Genomic DNA, 23,555 nt, shown 5'->3' on the forward strand with positions numbered 1-23,555 from the left:
AAGATATATTTGGAGCAATCATAGGCCTCCCTGATGGTATTGCATAATGGATGCCTGCCTGTCCTACTTCGATATCAGGCTGCGCTGCTGTAATAAAGAATCTTTGGGACCAAGGTGAGTTAACCTTTTTTTTTATTTCTACAACACTGGACTGGCATTTTTTTTTGAGTAAATATACCAATCGCGTAGTAAGTATTCATGTGCAGGTGGTTTAAAACTGCTGCAGCTGTGACTGAAACTGAAGATAACACACTGGAAAAAAAGCAAAACAAGTGATTGGAGGAGTGTTGGGTGGGGATCAAACCCATGTGGTGTTGGGAAGGAAAAGGGTGAGTAAATTGATTATGCTGTTGGAAGGAAGAGGAAGAAGAGACTGGAGAGCGGGAATGAGAAGTGAACGAACATGCAACAGAAGTGGGGATAAAAGGAAAAGTGAACCGGTGATAAATGCTGTAGAGAAAGAAAGTCTGAAGTGCAAGTAGTTAGTGCAAGAGGCAAGGAAAGTGGTGAAATGGGGAATGTCTGGACTTATTCAGGTTGATAGCTGATGACCACAGTGGATAGTTTGACAACGTAATGTAGTGGAGAGAATTGAGAATAATAAAAAATTTTTTGAAGATTAAAACATTAAAAATATTTTTTTTTTTAATAAAATGTAAAATAAAAATATAAAATGCTTAAAATAAAATTCATAAGAGGATGGGGGTTAGTTAAATGGATTTACATTTTAAGAAGAGATTGTGTGTGTGAAATACCTGCATAAAAAGTGGTGTAGGATGAAACATTAAAGATGAAATTCATGAGAAGTGTAGTATCGAATACAGGTTTTTTCTCACAAATTGGGATTTGTAACAAAGAGTTTGTGAAATGTCGAAGTGGGGTGGTAAATCAATGGAATAAATATTGGGTAGTGAAGGTCAATCTATTTATTTTTTATTTATTTTACTCATTTATACAGCGCCATTAATTTCACAGCGCTTTGCAGACATTATTGTGAAATATAGCGTGGCACTACTGTAGGGTGCACAAGTTGGTTACCCAAACCAATGTGAATCAATAAAGAAACTTGGCACTCAACTTAGAGTTTTTTTCAGATGAAATTTATTATGGCAGTCTGTAAACGTTTCGGTCCATTATGGACCTTCATCAGTCTGCGACAAAAATGATATAACGAATCTTAAGTAGAGTCCTCATGTTACAGAAAAGAAAGAGGAGTGCTATACAACGGTAAATTACTTTGTACAAATGGTATATACAATAGTACAATATGATGATACAAGAACACATATCACATGATAATAGTATATCTCAGAGAGAAAAATGGTGGGGAGTAGAGATATACCAGGAAAAGGAGGATAAGAAGGAATAACCCACCCAACAGCTGGTAGGTATGGTGGAATTGTGGAGAATAAAAGCACTATGTAGGCTCCTGTTATGATGCTGGAGAATGAAAGTGGTAACGTGATTAATATCGTGAAACATACAATATACCAGGACTATTACCATCACAGATGGATATTAAGAGTAAAATGTGATATACCTGTTTTCAGGAGAATAATGGAGGGACTATGTAGTATAGTTCCTTGTAGGGTAAATCTGTGTATAAAATAAGATACATATGTGTATATACATAAAGTAATTTATAATTAACATTTAAGAGTTAACAGTGAAGAGACATGTACCTGTTATTAATAGTCCCAGAGCCCGCATGGTAGGGTCCAATTAGAGCTAAAAAGTTAAGGTGGGAAATTTGTGGTATTATACCATTACCTATAAGAGGGAATAGCTAGAGATTAGCGCTTACCATTGGTGATCAGGGGTTGAAGGCGTCGGGATGGACGCGGTATCCACCGCCTTGTCATGTTGCTAAGAATGAATGATTTAAATGAGAGGGGCGGGACTAGGTTAGCACAAACCAGAAGCACCTGACCGGATATGACGTCAGTGTGCGTTCCAAGGGACGGGAGACATTGTACAATGTGTTCCATTTACAGGAACTGATCAGCGTGTATATACAATACTCAAGCAGCATTGTAATGCATTCCAAATACAGGAAATGGGCTTTGTTTGCATTCTAAAGCAAATGAACTGCATATTACTAATGATAGCACAATAGAGGGACGGTGTAACTTGGTTCAAAGATTCCATGAGCCCCTGTAATGTGGTGAGACATAGGTTATGTCTATAAGGTGAAAGTGGTAATACTGATGTATTAAATGGTTAAATACCAAGTAGATACCATGATTGCTACCAAAGATAGTTTAGTTGCAGTCGAGTAGGATAGTGGTGAAAAGTCCAGAGAAACGAAGTGACATGAGCTAAGGCCAGTAGCAGTCAATATAGGAGGCTCTGAAATAAAGAATAGACAGTATTAATAAATAGTTTTGATAAACATATGATACAGCCTCACATGATACATTGTACTTCTCTCAGATATTCCCATACAGTACAAGTGGGAATTATTTCATTAGCTAAGTAATTTTATATGATAAAATAAAATAAGCACAGAGGTCCATAATCATAAAAATACAAAAGTAGTACATTAGATGATAGATAATAAATCAGAGTCCCTATTTAAACCTCTAGGGGTTAATGTTTGTAGTTCATGAATCCAGAAGGATTTGCATCGTTTTAGTATTTTAAGGCTACTTTCACACTTGCGTTTTTTGTTGCGCTGCGTGCGCAGTGCAAACGCGCATAAAAAACGCATCATGCGTTTTTAATGCGTTTTTTTATTTTTTGCACATGGTTTTTACCTAAAAACGCATGCGTTTTTAAACTATGACGTACGCATGACTATGCGCACATCAGCGCTCCCATAGACTTTAATGTGTCTTTGGGTGAATCCCGTGCGCATTGCGTGTGCATGCGTTTTTTTGAGAAAGTTCGGACGCACAAAAAATGCAACAAGTTGTATTTTGTGTGTCTGGGCGCGCACTACAAAAAAACGCATGTGCATACAAACGCATGACAATGCGCACCCATGTTAAATATAGGAAAAAAACGCATGCGCATGTTTGCGTAAAAAAAACGCAAGTGTGAAACCAGCCTAAGGCTAGTTTCACACTAGCGCTTTTGAGCGCAGCGACGGCCTGCGCACGGCCGCCGCTAAGCCCCGCCCCCTGCCGCGCCTCCGCCGGTAGCTCCGCCTACCGGCGCATAACGCTGCATGCGTCCTGCGTCCCCTATCTTTATCACTGGGGGCGCAGGCCGTGCGCAGTATGCGTTTGGCGGCGCATGCGCCTTTTTGACGGTGCGCCGAGCGCAACCAAACTTAAGCAGATTGCGTTTGGCGCACGTCGGCGCACCGTCAAAAGGACGCATGCGCCGCCAAATGCATACTGCTCACGGCCTGCGCCCCCAGTGATAAAGATAGGGGACGCAGGACGCATGCAGCGTCATGCGCCGGTAGGCGGAGCTACCGGCGGAGGCGCGACAGGGGGCGGGGCTTAGCGGCGGCCGTGCGCAGGCCGTCGCTGCGCTCAAAAGCGCTAGTGTGAAACTAGCCTTATACGGTCAGCTTCACGTCTCGGGGCTGGGATGTGCTCTATTACCTTTTATTAAATTCTATTCTATTTATTCTATTAAATTTCAGTTGTGAAATATTGTGACCGAGTGTATGAAAATGGTGGGGTAAGGAAAGAAGTAAATTCTTGCACCTGATCGTGGACTTGTGTTTACTAATCCTGTCTTTGATGGCTTGGGAAGTCTCGCCAATGTATAGGAGTCCGCAGGGGCATTTAATGAGGTAGATTACGTAGTTGGTGTCACAGGTGGCGTAATCCTTGATAACATATTTTTTACCCAAATGTGGGTGATAAAAGGCTTCGCCTTTCAGAACATTGCTGCATTGATGGCAGTGCAGACAAGAGTAGGTGCCGGTCTTAGGGGTATGTAGGAATGTTTGAGTAGACACCCTATTGGTGGGGACTATATCAGTCCTCATGAGTGAATCCCGTATATTTTTAGAGCGTTTATAGCATGGAAGGAAGGGATTACGAAACTCTAGGATGTCAGAATGGGCCATGGATAGTAAGCTCCAGTGTCTCTGTATGGTTTTATGTAGAATGCCCACATACGGGTGATATGTATGGACAAATGTAATGCGTTTAGCCACTTCGGTCCACTGTGTCTCTTGTGTGCTAAGGGCATTGGCCAACAATGTTGGTGGATAACCTCCTTCAGAAAATTTGGAGTGCATTTGTTGGAGGCGTAATTCCTGTTGACCGCGGTCAGATACTATCCTTTGGACCCTTTTGAATTGCAATTTTGGAATGGCCTTCTTAATAGCAGGTGGGTGCAGGCTGGAGAAGTGAAGGAGGCTATTGTGGTTTTGGTATAAAGGTCAGTGCTAAGTGCCCCTTTATCTTAATTACCATCGTGTCAAGGAAGCTTACGCTTCATTCACTGCTAGTGATAGTGAAGGATAGGCCTGTCCAAGATTTGTTAAGGGTATCAAAGAAACTAGATAGGGTATCAGGAGAACCGGTCCAAACACAACACGTTGTCAATATATCTTTGCACTCGTCTTCTTGTACTGTTCCGTGTCTCTTGTCAGCTTCTAGTTTCGGCCTCCGTCCCAAAAGTACGCTTAATCCTCCACGTGGCTCACATGCCCTGGAAACTTTTATTGATTTTGTGAATACATCATTTTCAGGCTTTACGATCACTACATTCAGATAAGAAAAATGTTTTTGGAATGTAGGAGGAAACCGGAGTACCCGGAGGAAACCCACTCAAAAACGGGGAGAACATACAAACTCCTTGCAGATCTCCTTGGTGGGATTTGAACCCAGAACCCCCAGCGCTGCAAGGCTGCAGTGTTTTCATATGCATGTATAATATATATATTTATATATATATATATATATATGAAATAAAAGTTAATTAAACAAGTGGGAACTGATGCAATTGATGTGTTCCAAGGAACATACATTAAATTACATTCTATAAAAATGAATTATAAAATATGAATGTACAGAGATTTTGACTAAATGTACTAATGAAATAATTAGGTTTACGGAAATATCTTTGTCATGTATCAATTTGATTTGCAATGGCGTGGCAAACCATGCTTTAGAAATCCCTTAGCAATATTTGCCCGATGAGAGTTTTGTCTCTGATGTAATGTTTGAGTTGGTCGGCCAGTGAATTGTAGGTTACACTTTCATTCAACCAGGTAAATCACATAACGGAGTGTGACAATTCATATTTGATTTTAATAAGAAACATTCGCCAGAATGGGTTGAATGAAACGATATGGCGTTTTTACACTTCTACAGCGGAGGCATTTTTTTACTTCATATTTGAACCTGCCTATTTTCAATGTAGGCTGAATGGTTGAGGTCACAGTGGTTGGGTTATTCTTTAGACAGCTTGGAGCCAAGATTTTTTTTAACCCCTTTACCCCCAAGGTGGTTTGCATGTTAATGACCAGGCCAATTTTTACAATTCTGACCACTGTTCCTTTATGAGGTAATAACTTTGGAACGCTTCCATAGATCCCGGTGATTCTGACAATGTTTTCTCGTGACATATTGTACTTCATGATTGTGGTAAAATTCCTTTGCTATGATGTGCATTTATTTGTGGGAAAAAAATGGAAATTTGGCGAAAATTTTGCAGTTTTCCAACTTTTCATGCCCTTAAATCACAAACATATCACACAACATCGTTAATAAGTAACATTTCCCACATGTCTACACCAGCACAATTTTGGAACCCAAATTTTTTTTGTTAGGAAGTTATAAGGTATATAAGTTAAACAGCGATTTCTCATTTTTACAATATCATATATGATAGAAAATACCCAAAAGTGACACCATTCTAAAAACTGCATCCCTGAAGGTGCTCAAATCCACATTCAAGAAGTTTATTAACCCTTCAGGTGCTTCACAGGAATTTTTGGAATGTTTAGTAAAAAATGAACTTCACAAAAAATTTACTTCAGATCCAATTTGTTTTAGCAGGAGAAATTGGACCCCAAAAGTTGTTGTACAATTTGTCCTGAGTACGCTGATACCCCATATATGCAGGTAAACCACTGTTTGGGTGCATGGCAGAGCTTGGAATGGAAGGAGCGCCGTTTTACTTTTTCAACGCCAAATTGGCTGGAATTAAAATTGGACGCCATGTCGCGTTTGGAGGGCCCCTGATGTGCCTAAACAGTGGAAAGCCCCCACAAGTGACATCATTTTGAAAAGTAGACCCCCTAAGGAACTTATCTAGATGTGTGGTGAGCACTTTGAAACCCAAGTGCTTCACAGAAGTTTATATCGTAGAGCCGTAAAAATAAAAAAACATATTTTTTCCACAATTATATTTTTGCCCCCAATTTTTTATTTTCCCAAGGGGAACAGGAGAAATTGAACCACAAAAGTTGTTGTGCAATTCGTCCTTAGTATGCTGATACCCCATATGTGGGCGTAAACCACTGTTTGGGCGCATGGCAAAGCTCGGAAGGGAAGGAGCACCGTTTGACTTTTTCAACGCAGAATTGGCTAGAATTGAGTTCAGACACCATGTCGCATTTGGAGAGCCCTTGATGTACCTAAACAGTGGAAACCCCCAATTGTAACTCCAAGCCTAACCCCAACACACCCCTAATCCCAACCCTAACCATACCCCTAACCCTAACACAACCCTAATCCCAACTCTAGCCCAACCCTAACCCTAATTTTTACCCCAACCCTAACCCTATCCCTAACTTTAGCCCAACCCTAACCCTATTAGGAAAATGTGAGGTCTTGTTTTTTTGAGAGATGAGTTGATGTTTTATTGGTACCGTTTTTGGGCACATGACATTTTTTGATTGCTTTTTATTCCAATTTTTGGCAGACAGAATGAGCCAAAACCAACAATTCATGAATTTCTTTTGAGGGGCGTGTTTACACCATTTGGCGCGTGGTAAAATTGATAAGACAGTTTTATTCTTTGGGTCAGTACGATTACAGTAATACCTCATTTATATCTTTTTTTATGTTTTGGCGCTTTTATACAATAAAAAAATTTATAGAAAAAATAATTGTTTTTGCATCGCTTTATTCTGACAGTTATAACTTTTTTATTTTTTTTTTGCTGTTGACGCTCTATGGCGGCTCGTTTCCTGTGGAACAAGATGACATTTTCAGCGGTACCTTGTTTATTTATATCTGTATTTTCCCTTCACCAATGACAGCACACCTGAGAGAGGGATACTCCCCGCCAGGACAGGAACCTACTGAAATATAAAGGGCGGTACCTCTCCCCTGATTCAGTTGGGTTACTGTCCTGGAAGGGAATCCCATACTGACAGCGGCGGTGCCTGTCATGCGGAAAAGAAAAAGGTCCAGGCCCGTCACAGTGCGGGAAGAACAGGTGTCATACCTGTTGCACCAGCCGTCAGGTCCTGTTAGCGCAGTCCTCAGGGTTCCCCGGGGGCCTTTCTTTTGTGCGGGCGTGAGCGGCATTCTCCGGGGTGCTCGTGAAGATATCCGCCGTGCCTCCCTCCCCTCGCATCCCCCAAGCTGGCTCACACTAGGGCAAAGTGTGGAGAAGAGGCCGGGGACAACTTCCGGGTGCCGCTGAGAACACGGGCGCCGCTATGAATTATGGCGTGCGCCTGCTAATGTCAGGGAGGCGCCGGGAAGATGGCGCCATGTGTGACACCGGCCGGCTTTTTTTGAACAAATGAAGGCGGTCGCAGGAGGGAGGGGCGGATCTTCAACCGAAACAAGGTGGGAAGTTTAATAAGAGGACACCAGAGGAGCAGGCTGCCAGCAAAATGGAGTCAATGCTGCAGTCGTTATCGCCACCACCTCCAGCGCAACCTGCGACTCATCCACAGCAGGGCCGCAAGAGTGACAGCTGGTCAAGTACCAGAAGCGGCAGTCGTCCTAGCCACAGGTCGAGGGATTCCTCGGTGTACAGAGAAGACGCGTTGTGTCCCTCCACGGCCGCGAAGTCCGGTACCCTTGGTTATCAACGCGTGGTGAATGATCTTCGTGAATGTTAGCTAGGTGTTCAATAGGCCCCTATTGTTTAAATCTTTAGGAAAAGCCTAGTAAGTTTGTGTTAAAGAAGAATAACAGGGTCTGTGCCCTGTGTAAAAGTCTCCTAGCAAAGGACTGGCAGAAGAACTTATGTTCCAACTGCATTCAGAGAACTATTGCGGAGGAGACCCCGCATTTCGCAGCAAGCCTTAGGTCGGTAATTAGGTTGGAGGTGGAGGGCTCCCTTAAAACTCTATTAAAGGGAAGAAGAAAGTAAAAGACCTTCCATCTAACTCAGACTCTTCCTCGACCTCGTCTCAGGGCTTAGGACATGCCGAATCCCCATCTTCCTCCTCAGATAGTGATGCAGGTGGTAAACCATGCTTCCCGATAGAAGACACTGACGGTCTCCTTAAGGCCATCAGAATGATGATGGGTCTAAAGGAGGAAAAATTAACCAGATCCCTGGAAGACTTAATGTTTGGGGGAATTCAGGAAAGGAAAAAGGGAACCTTTCCAGTTAATGAAAAAATACGAGCACTTATTAATAGAGTGGAAAAAACGGAAAAGTCAGGAACCCCACCTTCCTCGTCTAAAAGAAGCTATTCTTTTGAAGAAAAGGATACAGAGATATGGGACAAGGTCCCAAAGATTGAAACAGTGGTGTCCAGGTCCTCCAAGAAAATGGTGCTCCCCTTAGAAGACTCAGGGGTACTCAGGGATCCGTTGGATAAAAAAGCCCACGATGGCTCAAACTTGCACGGCATGTTCCTTAATGATCTGGCTCCAACAGCGTGAGGAACAACTCGCTTCTGAAGTACCGAGGGAGAAAATTTTGTCTGATATGTATCTGTTACATGGGGCAGCGGCATTCTTGGCAGACACATCTGTGGACTCTGAGACTAACAGCCAGAGCAGCTGGATTATCAAATGCTGCAAGACGCACTTTATGGCTTAAGGGCTGCCCAGGGGATCTACAGTTGTGGCCAAAAGTATTGATACCCCTGCAATTCTGTCAGATAATACTCAGTTTCTTCCTGAAAATGATTGCAAACACAAATTCTTTGGTATTATCTTCATTTAATTTGTGTTAAATTAAAAAAAAAAAAAAATAGAATGAAGCAAAAAGCAAAACATTGATCATTTCACACAAAACTCCAAAAATGGGCCAGCCAAAAGTATTGGAACCCTCAGCCTAATACTTGATTGCACAACCTTTAGCCAAAAGAACTGCGACCAACCGCTTCCGGTAACCATCAACGAGTTTCTTACAATGCTCTGCTGGAATTTTAGACCATTCTTCTTTGGCAAACTGCTCCAGGTCCCTGATATTTGAAGGGTGCCTTTTCCAAACTGCCATTTTTAGATCTCTCCACAGGTGTTCTATGGGATTCAGGTCTGGACTCATTACTGGCCACCTTAGAAGTCTCCAGTGCTTTCTCTCAAACCATTTTCTAGTGCTTTTTGAAGTGTGTTTTGGGTCATTGTCCTGCTGGAAGACCCATGACCTCTGAGGGCGACCCAGCTTTCTCACACTGGGCCCTACATTATGCTGCAAAATTTGTTGGTAGTCTTCAGACATCATAATGCCATGCACACGGTCAAGCAGTCCAGTGCCAGAGGCAGCAAGGCAACCCCAAAACATCAGGGAACCTCCGCCATGTTTGACTGTAGGGACCGTGTTCTTTTCTTTGAATGCCTCTTTTTTTCTCCTGTAAACTCTATGTTGATGCCTTTGCCCAAAAAGCTCTACTTTTGTCTCATCTGACCAGAGAACATTCTTCCAAAACGTTTTAGGCTTTTTCAGGTAAGTTTTGGCAAACTCCAGCCTGGCTTTTTTATGTCTCGGGGTAAGAAGTGGGGTCTTCCTGGGTCTCCTACCATACAGTCCCTTTTCATTCTGATGCCGACGGATAGTACGGGTTGACACTGTTGTACCCTCGGACTGCAGGGCAGCTTGAACTTGTTTGGATGTTAGTCGAGGTTCTTTATCCAACATCCGCACAATCTTGCATTGAAATCTCTTGTCAATTTTTCTTTTCCGTCCACATCTAGGGAGGTTAGCCACAGTGCCATGGGCTTGATGACACTGCGCACGTAAGACACAGGAACATTCAGGTCTTTGGAGATGGACTTGTAGCCTTGAGATTGCTCATGCTTCCTCACAATTTTGTTTCTCAAGTCCTCAGATAGTTCTTTGGTCTTCTTTCTTTGCTCCATGCTCAATGTGGTACACACAAGGACACAGGACAGAGGTTGAGTCAACTTTAATCCATGTCAACTGGCTGCAAGTGTGATTTAGTTATTGCCAACACCTGTTAGGTGCCACAGGTAAGTTACAGGTGCTTTTAATTACACAAATTAGAGAAGCATCACATGATTTTTCGAACAGTGCCAATACTTTTGTCCACCCTCTTTTTTATGTTTGGTGTGGAATTATATCCAATTTGGCTTTAGGACAATTCTTTTTGTGTTTTTTCATTTTAGACAAATTAAATGAAGATAATAATACCAAAGAATTTGTGTTTGCAATCATTTTCAGGAAGAAACTGAGCATTATCTGACAGAATTGCAGGGGTGTCAATACTTTTGGCCACAACTGTACAGTCTAAGGTCAAGCTTTGCTCCCTGCCGTGTGATAGCCATTTTCTGTTTGGTAAGAATCTGGATGACATCCTAGAGAAAGCCAGTGACAAGAAAAAAGACTTTCCCAGGTTCCCGGCGGACCAGAGGAGACATCTTTTCGGAGAAGAAAATTCAGCAGGGGCCGTCCTCCAGGAGAGAAAAGGAAATGGGAGGATAAGAGAAAAAAGGAGTCTGGCTTCATGTTCGGCGGGTGCGCCTCTACTTCCAAGAAATCCCCACAATGACACCAGAATCCTGGTGGGAGGAAGGCTTTCGCTCTTTGCTCAGGCCTGTGAAAACATCTCCTCCAACACTTGGATCCTAAACATAGTAAAGGAAGGCCTGAGGATACAATTCTATCATCAGCCAAGGGCAACATTCGTAATCACCTCTGTCAGAAAAGGGACAGGGGAACAATTGGCCCTAGAAACAGAGATCTTGAGTCTGGTAGACAAACAAGTCTTGTCAGGAGTACCGAACAAACAAAATGGGAGAGGGACCTACTCACCCCTCTTAATAAAAAAAAAAGACGGTTCATTCAGGACAATTGTAAACCTCAAAGGTCTCAATTGCTGTGTGGAGAATCAAACCTTCAAAATGGAGTCAGTGACTACAGCCATAAAACTTCTACATCACAATTTTTTTATGTTGGTAGTCGATTTAAAGGATGCCTACTAACACATCCCCATCCATCCAAGCTATCAGAAATATTTGAGGGTGGCACTGTACATCCAGGGGAGTCTCAGGCATTTCCAATTCAGAACCCTTCCCTTTGGACTGTCAGTATCCCCGAGGGTGTTCACCAAGGTCATAGCGAAGATGACAGCCTTCCTTCGAATCCAGAACACAGTGGTTAGTGAGGGGTTTGGAGGACCACTGTACTATGAGACAGGTGATCGACACCCTAAAAGAACTGGGGTGGATGATAAATACCCAAAAATCAAGGTTACAACCCCTGAAGAGGCAAGCCTTCTTAGTGTTTATCCTGGAATCTGAACTGCAAGCCTGTCTTCTACCCAAAGGCAAAATAGAGAAACTGGTGAATATGACCTCTGCAGCGATAGGTCAGCCCCATATGACTCTGGGAAACGCAATGCCCCTGTTAGGGACCCTTGCGTCTTGTATCCCGGCGGTCAGGTGGGCTCAATTGCATATCCGACATCTGCAGTGGGAGATTCTGTCAACACAATAACAGCTAAGAGGGCGTTTATAAGGATGGGTGGAGCTTTCCTTAGAAGTCAGGAACTCCCTCAGATGGTGGTCGGACAGGACAAACTTGACATCGGGGATATCTTGGGAAGGGCCAGTAAGCGATGTGATTCTGACAGATGCAAGTTCCTCAGGGTGGGGGGCGCACCTATGGGGTCAGGTAATCCAGGGGTCCTGGGTGCCTCAGGAGCAGGATTCATCATCCAACCTAAAAGAACTTTGGGTGGTAAGTCCCTAAAGCACTTTATTCCCCTCCTCCGGGGCCGCAATGTCCGCATTATATGATCCTACGTAGAATAACCGGAGTATAACACCCAAAATTTAGACCCAAACAGGTTAATTATAGTGGAAAATATACAGTCTTTATTGATACATATACATAAATTAAAGTGCATTAAAAGTACAATAATATGATCAGGAGGCGGTAATGACACAAAATGAAAGTGACAGCAGCATGAACAAAATATTACGCATTGGTACACAAAGTAACCAACAATTCCCCAGCAAAACAATGGTTCACTAAGTAAATTGTGCCACAATCCATTAAAATCTTGATTCTGAGGGATAGGATGCAAAGTAGCACTCTATCTCATAAATAATGTACAGGGCACAAGGAGACATGCATTGCAAGAGTTACCGTGCTTAGTGCAAAAATGAAGAGAAAGTGCTGTAGTGACCATGCTTACCCATGTGGGGCATACATCCGCTGCGTGTCCGATCCCTATCCCCAACGCACGTTTCCTGCTGGGCTTCGTCGGGGGGCTTGTGTGTGTTGATGCATAATACACGGGGTTTAAAACCTCATATCACAGCTGGCCGTAATTACCCCCGCTCCAAAGGGCCCATGGGAGGCAGACCCCGGGTTACTGGTGCGTCACGTCCGGCTGTCTCAAGCTGCGGAAGGGGCAAGGAGAAACGCTGTTCTCCTGATATCACTGACCCACCCCAGACTGTGATGACGCCTTCAGGAACGGCCACAAGACCACGAGTCTACCGCGCATGCGCCCACTGTGGCAGCCATATTTAGTACTGGCCAAGATAAGGGAATGGGTGACCACTGAACAGATGAAGAAGATATTTGTCTAAAGGCTACCTCGCAGTATATCTTGTAAACCGCCATATCGGGAGTACTTTACAAGAACCCATACAAGATTATGGGTCCATTGTTCATATCTATATAGCGGTAGCCATTTTAAGTACTGGCACAAGTGTGGGCAAAAAAGACAGACAGCCAGTTAAGGAGACATATGCAACTTTTACAAAAGTAAATCACCTTTAAATATACATTCCCCCAATCCGTCCTAACAGCTTATAAGGATGGATATATAGCTAGTTCCACTTCCTGGAAGAAGGGGCATATATTCCAATGGCTTATTTTTCCACATCAATGTCCATGATATACTGCCCACACAGGTCTAGATGATTTGTATAGGTCCCCAATAATAGATGGATCCCCGTAGTGCACATCCAAAACATATCATACTGATTATGATCTAAAAATAATAAAATGAAAACAGCAAAAAATTAAAAACAAGAGAAAAAACAAAAGAATAATGCAGATGGACATCAAATACATTTTCCTATTTATACCCACCCACACACTAACGTCCCACTTGTATCAAGGGGTAAACTACAGAAAGGGGGCGAAGGAGAGTTTCTCATTGAGTCCATGAGGTACCATAGAACCCAAAGATACAATCCAGCGGCACTCAAGCTGGGCTAAAGTTTTTTTCAGATCACCCACCATCACTCTATCAATGCCCCGGACCTTGAGTGCACGTGGGTCACAATTATGATATTGCCTGAAGTGCCGCGGGATAGTCTTCAGAGTGGTGACATCAGTAATCTCCTTCACTGCTTTAATGTCCCTTACGTGCTCCCTAACCCTGATGCGGAGTTCCCTGGAAGTTAGGCCTACATAAATCAGGTTGCAGGTACAAACTGCATAGTATACCACATGACTGGTACTGCAAGAAATAAAACTTGTGATCCGGTAGTCCCTACTACCATCTGCCATTTTGAATGTGGTCGCTCTGACAATGTTGTTACAAGCCATGCACGAGCCACAAGGATAGCATCCCCATCTCTGAGGTCCCGCACCGAATGCATTAGTTGGTTTAGCCACGTAGTGACTCCTCACAAGCAAGTCCTTTAGGTTTTTGCCTCTCCTTGCCATGAGGAGGGGTCCATCTGGCAGAATCCTTTTCAGTGTTGTATCTGTTTGCAAGACAGACCAGTGTTTGTCCATAATTTCTCTAATTTTCCTCCACTGGTTATTATATGTCATGATACATCTAAGTGGTGGGTCTCTAGAGATGTTACCTTGTTGTTTTGCATCAAGGAGTTGGTGGCGGGGAGTTCTCCTAGCACGAGAATAACCCAGTCTGATGTTCCTCATGCTGTACCCCCGATCCCGGAACCGCTGTCTCAGATCCCGGGCCTGGTCCTCAAAATACGCATCCGTGGAACAAATTCTTTCATCCTCAAAAATTGACCTATTTGGATGGCATGAATTGTTGATGATGTGTGTGCGGATGTAGCGTGGAGTAATGAATTAACTGACGTTTCTTTGCGAACCACGTCAGTTTGAATAGTACCATCCGCACACAACATGATTTTAATATCCAAGAAGTCAATCTCTTTTGCTGCCACGCAGTAGGTCAATTTGATGTTCCAATTATTCTTATTTAAACCACAGATGAAGTCCAGAAGACCAGACTCGGGATCCTGCCAAATGATGAAAACATTATCAATGTAGCGGTACCAGCACTGCGCATGGGATGCGGCGCACGCACGATCCCCAAAAACCTCCTGCTCCCAGTAACATAGGAAAAGGTTGGCATAGGATGGCGCGCACGCCGCGCCCATCACAGTGCTGCGACGCTGTAAGTAGAATTTGTCCTTAAAAGTAACGCAGTTATGAGTTAAGACGAACTCCAGCAGCTCCAGGATCAGGGACCGCAATGCCAAGTCTTGGTAGCCCATACTGGGGAAAAACTCCACGGCCTCCAATCCGTCCCTGTGCGCAATGCTAGTATAAAGAGACTCCACGTCCACTCTTGCAAACAGCGTACCGGGTTCAAGGTGGAGACCATCCAGCTTCCTCAGGACGTCCGGGGTGTCTGACATAGGAGGGCAGCGTCTCCACTAAGGGGTTAAGGTAATAATCAATAAATTTGCATATGGGATCGCAAAGCCAGAGACAATAGGACGCCCTGGGGGATCCACTGGATCTTTGTGGCAGAAGGTAAAATGTAGGGACCACCGGATTCTTCACATGTAAACCCTCAAAGATCTTTTTTGGTATAATACCCTGGTTAAATGCCTTATCTAAGATCTCATAAATACTCCCAGAAAAACTGTTGGTGGGATTCTGTGGGAGAATAGAGTAAGATTCTCGGTCCCTTAGTTGGTTCAAGGCCTCTTTTTCGTACTTAAATGTTGGCCAGACGACCACATTTCCCCCCCTTATTTGCTGACTTAATGACAATGTCTGTCATAGATCTTAATTCTTTCAAAGCAATTCTATGCGCCCGTGACAAGTTATCTCCCTTTTGTGTACTTGTTATTGATCTAAAAATTTCAGTTGACGAGCACAGAGAAAAGGGGGGGAATGTGGTAGACCTCGGCACAACAGAAGTAGGAGAAGTACCTGGTGAGCTGGATGACCCCTCCTGTTCCAATTCCTCAAATATGGAGAGAGCCTCCTGTTCCGCCAAAGAATTCAAAGTAGTGTTATCAACTGATTTCGCATGGAGCTTCCGTAACAGAGCCTTTGTAAGAAAAAGTTGTATGTCCTTCATACCTGGAAAAACAGTTAAAATCGTTAGTTGGGACAAAGTTCAGGCTGAGGCTCAAAACCTCAGACAACAGGGCCACAGTAGCATACATCAAATAACAGGGAGGGACAAGATCAGACTGTAAAGCGCTGTGGAATATGTTGGCGCTATATAAAGATTATTATTATTAATGGCAGTGACCAACAATATTTTTCTTCCAGCAGAACATCTTCAGTACATCACGGCACTACACATAAAGGGGACGGAAGATGTCGAGGCAGGTTTCCTGAGCCGCAACAATCTAAAACTGGGGGAATGGACCTTAAACCACACAGTTTTCCAGCAGATAGTACACCTAGGGGGAAAGCCGGAAATAGACTTGTTTGCCAACAAGAACAACAGGCAGGTGGAAAGGTTTTGCTCGTTAAACCCAAGGGAAAGGCCGTTGCGGTAGACTCCCTACAGATCCTTTGGAATTTCAAGATGGCCTGCGTGTTTCCTCCAGTAACTTTGATTCCAACAGTAGTGAGGAAAGTCAGAAGGGAGCAAGCAATAGTGATTTTGATTGTCCCTTTCTGGCCAAAAAGACCCTGGTTTTCCCTCTTGCGGATAATGTTGGTTTCATATCAATGATCCTGCCAGATATCCCAGACCTTCTCAGTCAGGGTCCAATATTCCATGCGCAGGTGAAGGGATTCCATCTTGCAGCGTGGAATTTGAGAGGTCGCTTCTGAGTAGCAGAGGGTTTCTCCGGGGCTAGTATCTACCTTGCTAAGGAGTTGGAAACCATAACTACAAGAATCTACGGCAGAACATGGAGTAAATTCCTACAATTTTTAGAGAAGATGTTATACCAAAAGCCTCCTATTGGTTCCATCTTAGAATTTCTACAATCAGGGTTGCAATTGGGATTGGCGGTGAATACCCTTAAGGTTCAAGTATCTGCATTAGGTGCATTATACAATTGTAACCAGGCAGCAAATAGATGGGTAGCAAGATTTATAAAATCCTGCCATAGGTCCAGACCAATCCCGATGCCGAAAATCGCCCCGTGGGATCTAAACTTAGTAACATAGTTTTGAACGCTGAAGGAAGACCTTATGTCCATCTAGTTCAGCCTATTTTTAGTGCAGCTGTTCTGCATTGTTGATCCTGGGGAAGGCAAAAAACCCACACAGTAGAAGACAATTTTCTCCATAGGGAAAAAAATTCCTTCCCTCCAAAGCTGTGTCAACCATCTACCTATAATATTATGTTATTCGTAACCTTCTATACTGTTACTCACAAGAAAAGCATCCATTCCTTTCTTAAATTCATTCGGTGAGTTGGCCATCACCACTTCCTCAGGAAGAGAATTCCAGAGCCTCACTGCTCTTACCGTGAAGAACCCTCTTCTATGCTGGTGCAGAAATTGTCTTTCTTCCAAACGAAGAGAATGCCCCCTTGTTCTTGTCACAGTCCTTGGTACAAACAGTTCATTGTAGAGATTTCTGTATTGTCCTCTGATATACTTGTACATATATATTAGGTCTCCCCTAAGTCTTCTCTTTTCTAGAGTAAATAGACCTAATTTTGATAACCTTTCTGGGTATTGTAGTGAACCAACTCCATTTATCATTTTAGTAGCCCGCCTTTGAACCCTTTAAAGTTCAGTAATGTCTTTCTTGAACATCGGCGTCCAAAATTGCACACAATACTCCAAATGTGGTCTGACGAGTGATTTGTACAGAGGGAGAATTATGTTTTCATCTCGTGTCCCCAGACCTCTTCTAATGCATCCCATGACCCTATTTGCTTTGATGGCAGCTGCCTGACACTGGGTACTCCAATTTAGCTTCTTATTGACTAAGAGGCCTAAGTCTTTTTCCATGTCTGATTTCCCCAGCAGTTTCCCATTTAGTAAGTAATTGTAGCATGTTTCTCCTTCCCATGTACATAACCTTACACTTATCTGTGTTAAACCTCATTTGCCATTTTTCAGCCCAACTCTCCAATTTACTCAAATATGTCTGTAGTTGCAAACTGTCTTCCTTTGTGTTAACTACCTTACATAGTTTTGTATCATCTGCAAATACTGATATTTTACTGTGTAAGCCATCCACTAGATCATTAATAAATATATTAAATAGTAGGGGGCCCAATGCAGAACCCTGTGGTACCCCACTAGTAACCCTGGCCCAATCTGAGTATGCACCATTAATAACCACTCTTTGTTTTTTATCACTAAGCCAGCTACCTACCCATCTACACACATTTTCCCCTAGCCCAAGCTTTCTCATCTTACTTACCAATCTTTTATGTGGGACAGTGTCACATGCTTTAGAGAAGTCGAGATAAATGACATCCAATGATTCTCCTTGGTCCATTTGAGAGCTTACATCCTCATAGAAGCTGATCAGGTTAGTTTGACAGGAGCGATTCTTCATAAATCCATGTTGATATGGAGTTAAACAGTGTTAGAGGCCCTTACAAAGGAACCATTTAAACCCTTACAGGACTTACCTATAAAGTGTCTTACCCTAAAAATGATTATATTGGTAGCTCTTACATCAGCCCATAGTGTGAGTGATCTGCAGGCCCTCTCTATAAATCCACCTTATATGTAGAAATTTCACAACTTAGATGTTAAGAGGGCCCTGCTAGAATATATGTCTGTGACTAAACAGTGGAGGAGGTCCCAGTCCCTACTTGTAGCCTTTCAGGGTGCCAGGAAGGGTTATGTAGTGTCAAAAGGGACGGGAGACCATTAGTATAGCATACTCGGCTAGTGGTACTCCGATTCCGGATGGCATCAAGGCTCATTCCACAAGAGCCATGGTGACCTCCTGGGCAGAGAAAGCAGAGGTATCAATTGACCAAATCTGTATGGACGCGACCTGGGCCTCACCATCAACCTTCTTTAGGCACTATAGGTTGAACCTATCCTCCTCTAATGACTTGACCTTTAGTTGAAGGGTGCTGCAAGCGGTGGTCCTTCCCTAAGGTGTTTCAAAGTCTCCAAAAGTCTCTCAGGTGTGCTGTCATGGGTGAAGGGAAAAACACCATGGTTACTTACCGGAAGCCGTTTTTTCCGGAACCCATGACAGCACCCATATATCCCCCCCCCCCACTTTTCACTGTATGGGTGTGCACGATAGTTGGGTGTATTTTGAGATGTGGTGTTGGATAAATATGTAACTAACCAGGAAGTCCTCTCATGCTCTGTAACAATCTGAAGCGGGGGAGAGGTACCGCCCCTTATATTTCAGTAGGTTTCTGTCCTGGCGGGGCGGGTTCCGGAAAAACCGGCTATCGGTAAGTAACCATAGTGGTTTTTGATCGCGTGTTGTCCCACTTTTTGTTCGGCTGTATGATGATTTTTTTTTACCTTGTTTTGTTTTTATGATGTTAACTAAAGAGATTAACTAGTGGGACAGTTTTGTAGGTCGGATCATTATGGACGCAGCGATATCAAATATATGTACTTTTATTGTTTAGATTTTTTTTTCATTCAAATATTTATTGATCAAATAAATCTTGATTTTTTTTTATTATAATTTTTTTTTATTTTTACAATTATTTATTTATTTTTATTTCATTCTAAGCTTTACACTTTGTCCCACTGTGGGACACTTATTTTGTGCAGGCTGATCGCTTCTATAGCATGCAGATCTGCATGCTATAGAAGCTATCAGCGCTGCAGTTTGTATACTCTAACCTGAGAGACTTCCTGACATGCACTGCGCGTGACATGAAGTTTCTCAGCTCTGGTGACCCGTATGTCATCATGATGACATCGGGTTTCCACGGCAGCGATTGGTCAGCCGGCTCCGGAATGCTGCAATCTTGTTTGATCGTAGTGTTTCGTGGGTTAAAGTGCCTGGAGCAGTCTGTCACCGCTCCTGGCACTTAGTGCTGGGTGTCAGCTGTGAGAATCATCTGACACCCGGCCACGATCGGCTGCGCCACTCCTGTGAGCGCGGCTGATCGGCTATGACGTACTATCCCGTCTATGGGAATTAAGTCCCAGGTCACATGGATGGGATAGTATGTCTGATGACAGAAAGGGGTAAAGGTTGATGCACATCTAAAAGTAAACCCAGGGAATGTTATAAGAAAAATGTTGAACGTTGTAATAAACTTGAAATTTCTTATCATTGCCTGATTTAACATTATTAGTTGATATATTCATTTTGTGTAAGACTTCTTGCTTTGTCTTAGGCTCTTTTTATGAGACCCTTAGGGTAATTTTATTTGTTAAAACTCTCCCTAGGAAATCCTGCTTGTAAAGTAATTGATTAAGGTATATTATCAAGCCACTTATGGTAATCTCCATTTCTGTAATGAATGTAGCTTTTGGCATCTACATCTTTCAAAAATGTTTTAGTGATAAAACAAGTGACCTCATTTGAAATGGTTAGATGAAGAAAATTGATGATATTGTAATCAATTGTGGTTGTAAAAGATATTTCCCAATTATTCCAATTCAGTTCTTCGGGGAAGTGGTGTAATTTTTTGCAATCTGCTTTCCATTTGATAAATAGTCAATGAACTTTTTGTAAAGTTTGATGTTAAAATATTTAGATCAATATACACTGCTCAAAAAAATAAAGGGAACACTAAAATACCACACCCTAGATATCGCAGAATGAAATATTCCAGTTGCAATTTTTTAATCATTGCATAGCAATTATCAATGTAAATCAAAATGAATATCCCATGGAGGTCTGGATTTGTAATGATACTCAAAATCAAAGTGGAAAATCAAATTACAGGCTGATCCAACTTCCATGGAAATGCCTCATGACAAGGATAAGATGCTCAGTATTGTGTGTGGCCTCCACGTGCCTGTATGACCTCCCTAGCATCTGCCAACTCCTTGACAGTCTGTGGTGCAACGTGACGTTGGTGGATGGAGTGAGACATGATGTCCCAGATGTGCTCAATCGGATTCCGGTCTGGGGAACGGGCGGGCTAGTCCATAGCTTCATTGCCTTCATCTTGCAGGATCTGATGACACACTCCAGCCACATGAGGTTTGGCATTGTCCTGCATTTGGAGGAACCCAGGGCCAATGGCACCAGCATATGGTCTCACAAGGGGTCTGAGGATCTCATCTCGGTACCTAATGACAGTCAGGCTACCTCTGGCGAGCACAAGGAGGGCTGTGCTGCCCTACAAAGAAATGCCACCCACACCATTACTGACCCACTGCCAAACAGGTCATGCTGAAAGATGTTGCAGGCAGCAGATCAATCTCCACGGCGTCTCCAGACTGTGTCACGTGCTCAGTGTGAACCTGCTTTCATCTGTGAAGAACACAGGGAGCCAGTGGCGAATTTGCCAATCCTGGTGTTCTGTGGCAAATGCCAAGCGTCCTGCACGGTGTTGGGCTGTGAGCCCAACCCTCATCTGTGGCGGTCTGGCCCTCAGACCATCCTCATGGAGTTGGTTTCTAACCGTTTGTGCAGACACATGCACATTTGTGACCTGCTGGAGGTCATTTTGCAGGGCTCTGGCAGTGCTCCTCCTGTTCCTCTTTGCACAAAGGCGGAGGTAGCGGTCCTTCTGCTGGATTGTTGCCCTCTTACGGCCCCCTCCACTTCTCTTGGTGTACTAGCCTATCTCCTGGTAGTGCCTCCAGCCTCTGGACACTATGCTGACAGACACAGTAAACCTTCTTGCCACATCTCGCATTGATGTGCCATCCTGGATGAGCTACACTACCTGAGCCACTTGTGTGGGTTGTAGAGTCCATCACATGCTACCACGAGTGTAAAAGCACAACCAACATTTAAAAGTGACCAAAACATCAGCCAGAAAGCATTGGTACTGAGATGTGGTCTGTGGTCCTCAACTGCAGAACCACTCCTTTATTGAGGGTGTCTTGATAATTGACAATAATTTCCATTTGTTGTGTATTCCATGTGCACAACAGCATGTGAAATTGATTGTCAATCAGTGTTGCTTCCTGTGGACAGTTTGATTTCACAGAAGTTTGATTTACTTGGAATTATAGTCTGTGGTTTAATTGTTCCCTTTATTTTTTTGAGCAGTGTACATATATAACGGTTTTCAAAAACCTCCATGAATAGGTTAGCGTAACTTGGCGCTACTCTCTTCCCCATTGCAGTACCACGGCGTTGGTGGTATATGCTATCCTGAAAGATAAAATAACTATTATGCAGTGTCAATTCGAGACTGGCCAATAGGAATGACCGATGTCTCGCATTTATTCTTACATCTTCCTTGAGAAAGGAATCAAATGTGGTGTTTGATGTTTGTATATAATGATGAAACATCAAGAGTAACAAGAATAAAATATTCTTTAAAATATTGTCCAGATAGAATGACAGGTTGCTTGTTAGGGAGCCAATCTCAGATATGATAGGTCTCCCTGGTGGGTTTTGTAGATTTTTTTTTGTGTATTTTTGGTAGCTGACAAAGGAGGAGGGATTGTCATCCAGAATAGAGAGGACTACTTTAGAGGCCTCTAACCTCCTTCTCAAACATTATTGTATTTTAAATACTAATCCTTTTCCCTCCACCCAAACCAAATATTCCAATTTGAATTCTACCGCCTGTCAAACTGGAATTCTAAATAAAAAAAGAAAATAAATTTCTTACGGAGCCCACCACTCCCTTCATGTATCACCTACCAAAAATCCACAAAAATCTACAAAACCCACCAGGGATACCATTCATATCTGGGATCAGATATGAACCTTGATCTCAACATCGAGTTTCTCTGGGAATTCATGAAGTGACAGAAGGATTCAACATGTATGGAAGATCTATGGTTCGTTTTTCAAGATGCTTGGAACAACTCCCCTCCATGCAGCTGTTGATGCAAATGTATCTAGAATTGATGATTTAGATTTTTCTTTTGTTCATTCTCTTTGTGTTTAACCTTTAGCACCGGTGGGGAGAGGATGGGAGAACAAGATCTCTCTATTGTGGGAATTTGATGAAATTGGACTGCACTTGGATGGTCACCCTAGTGCAGTCTGATGTTTTCCACACACCTAGACTTGAATGGGTGAGAGCAATCCGAGTTGCATTTCAACTTGCGGCAATTTTTTTTCTCATACCAGATCGGTGCAGGTAAAGTAATTTATCCATCTTTTCTATTGTCTGTGTCTATGGTAGTTACATTGCACTTGGAAGACATTTCATCCAGTCCAATGTTTCACAGGCACCCATAGACTTGTATGGATACATGTGAGCCGAGGCTCGCAGCATGCTGCATTTTTCTAATGACGAATCGTTATTTAAGCAGCCATCTCTCGTTCCAATCTGGACTGTCCAATTGTACTTCTTTAGAATTAGATATATGCTGCAAAGAGTACCGTATTTTTCAGACTTTAAGACGCACAGGACCATAAAACGCACCTCAAATTTTCAGAAGGAATATAGGGAAAAAACTAATGTGTTAAATGGGTGTCCATCTTACTGTCCAAATTCAGCTTACCCAGGGTGAATCACCAGCGGGGTCACGGGATGTTCGGTGGTCTGGCGATATGACTCCCATCCCAGGCTGGTGTGGCAGGTGCCGTGGCCTTCAGGAAATCCCATTGCAGGCTGGTTCGGTGGTAGTGCTCGGGGCTCCGCCGGCATCTTGTGAAAGCCCGGAGGCCCCGCATATCCATTGCTGCAATGTGGTGGCCACCAGGAAATCCCATCCCACGCTTGTGCGGCGGGTTTGGCAGTGGTGCGTGGGGGCTCCGCTGGCATCTTGTGAAAGCCTGGAGGCCTTGCATATCCATTGCTGCGATGCGGTGGCCTCCGGGAAAATGGCCGCCGGGGGCGGCGCATGCTCTGATTGTGATCTCGGCGATGAGATCTACTCGGCTACTGCAAAGAGAGAAAGCCCTTCCAACTTGTTTCTGCCTCAATAACGAGGCCTCATCTGGGGGTATACTTGAGGATATCAGGACTAAAGGTCCAGTATACACATGGGGTATCAAAAACGGTAATAGGTATCAAAAAAGAG

The 23,555-nt window shown here is 43.3% G+C and overlaps 1 protein-coding gene across 3 annotated transcripts in view; it reads left to right on the forward strand.

The window, feature by feature from the left end:
• The window catches only part of RARS1 (arginyl-tRNA synthetase 1), a 679,371-nt gene that overhangs the window by 299,116 nt on the left and 356,700 nt on the right, over positions 1-23,555 (forward strand). The gene's annotated exons all lie outside the window — the stretch shown is intronic.

Source organism: Dendrobates tinctorius, unplaced genomic scaffold (assembly GCF_039654945.1).
Source record: "Dendrobates tinctorius isolate UK_male_01 unplaced genomic scaffold, ASM3965494v1 ptg000108l, whole genome shotgun sequence".
NCBI classification, from domain to species: Eukaryota; Metazoa; Chordata; class Amphibia; order Anura; family Dendrobatidae; genus Dendrobates; species Dendrobates tinctorius.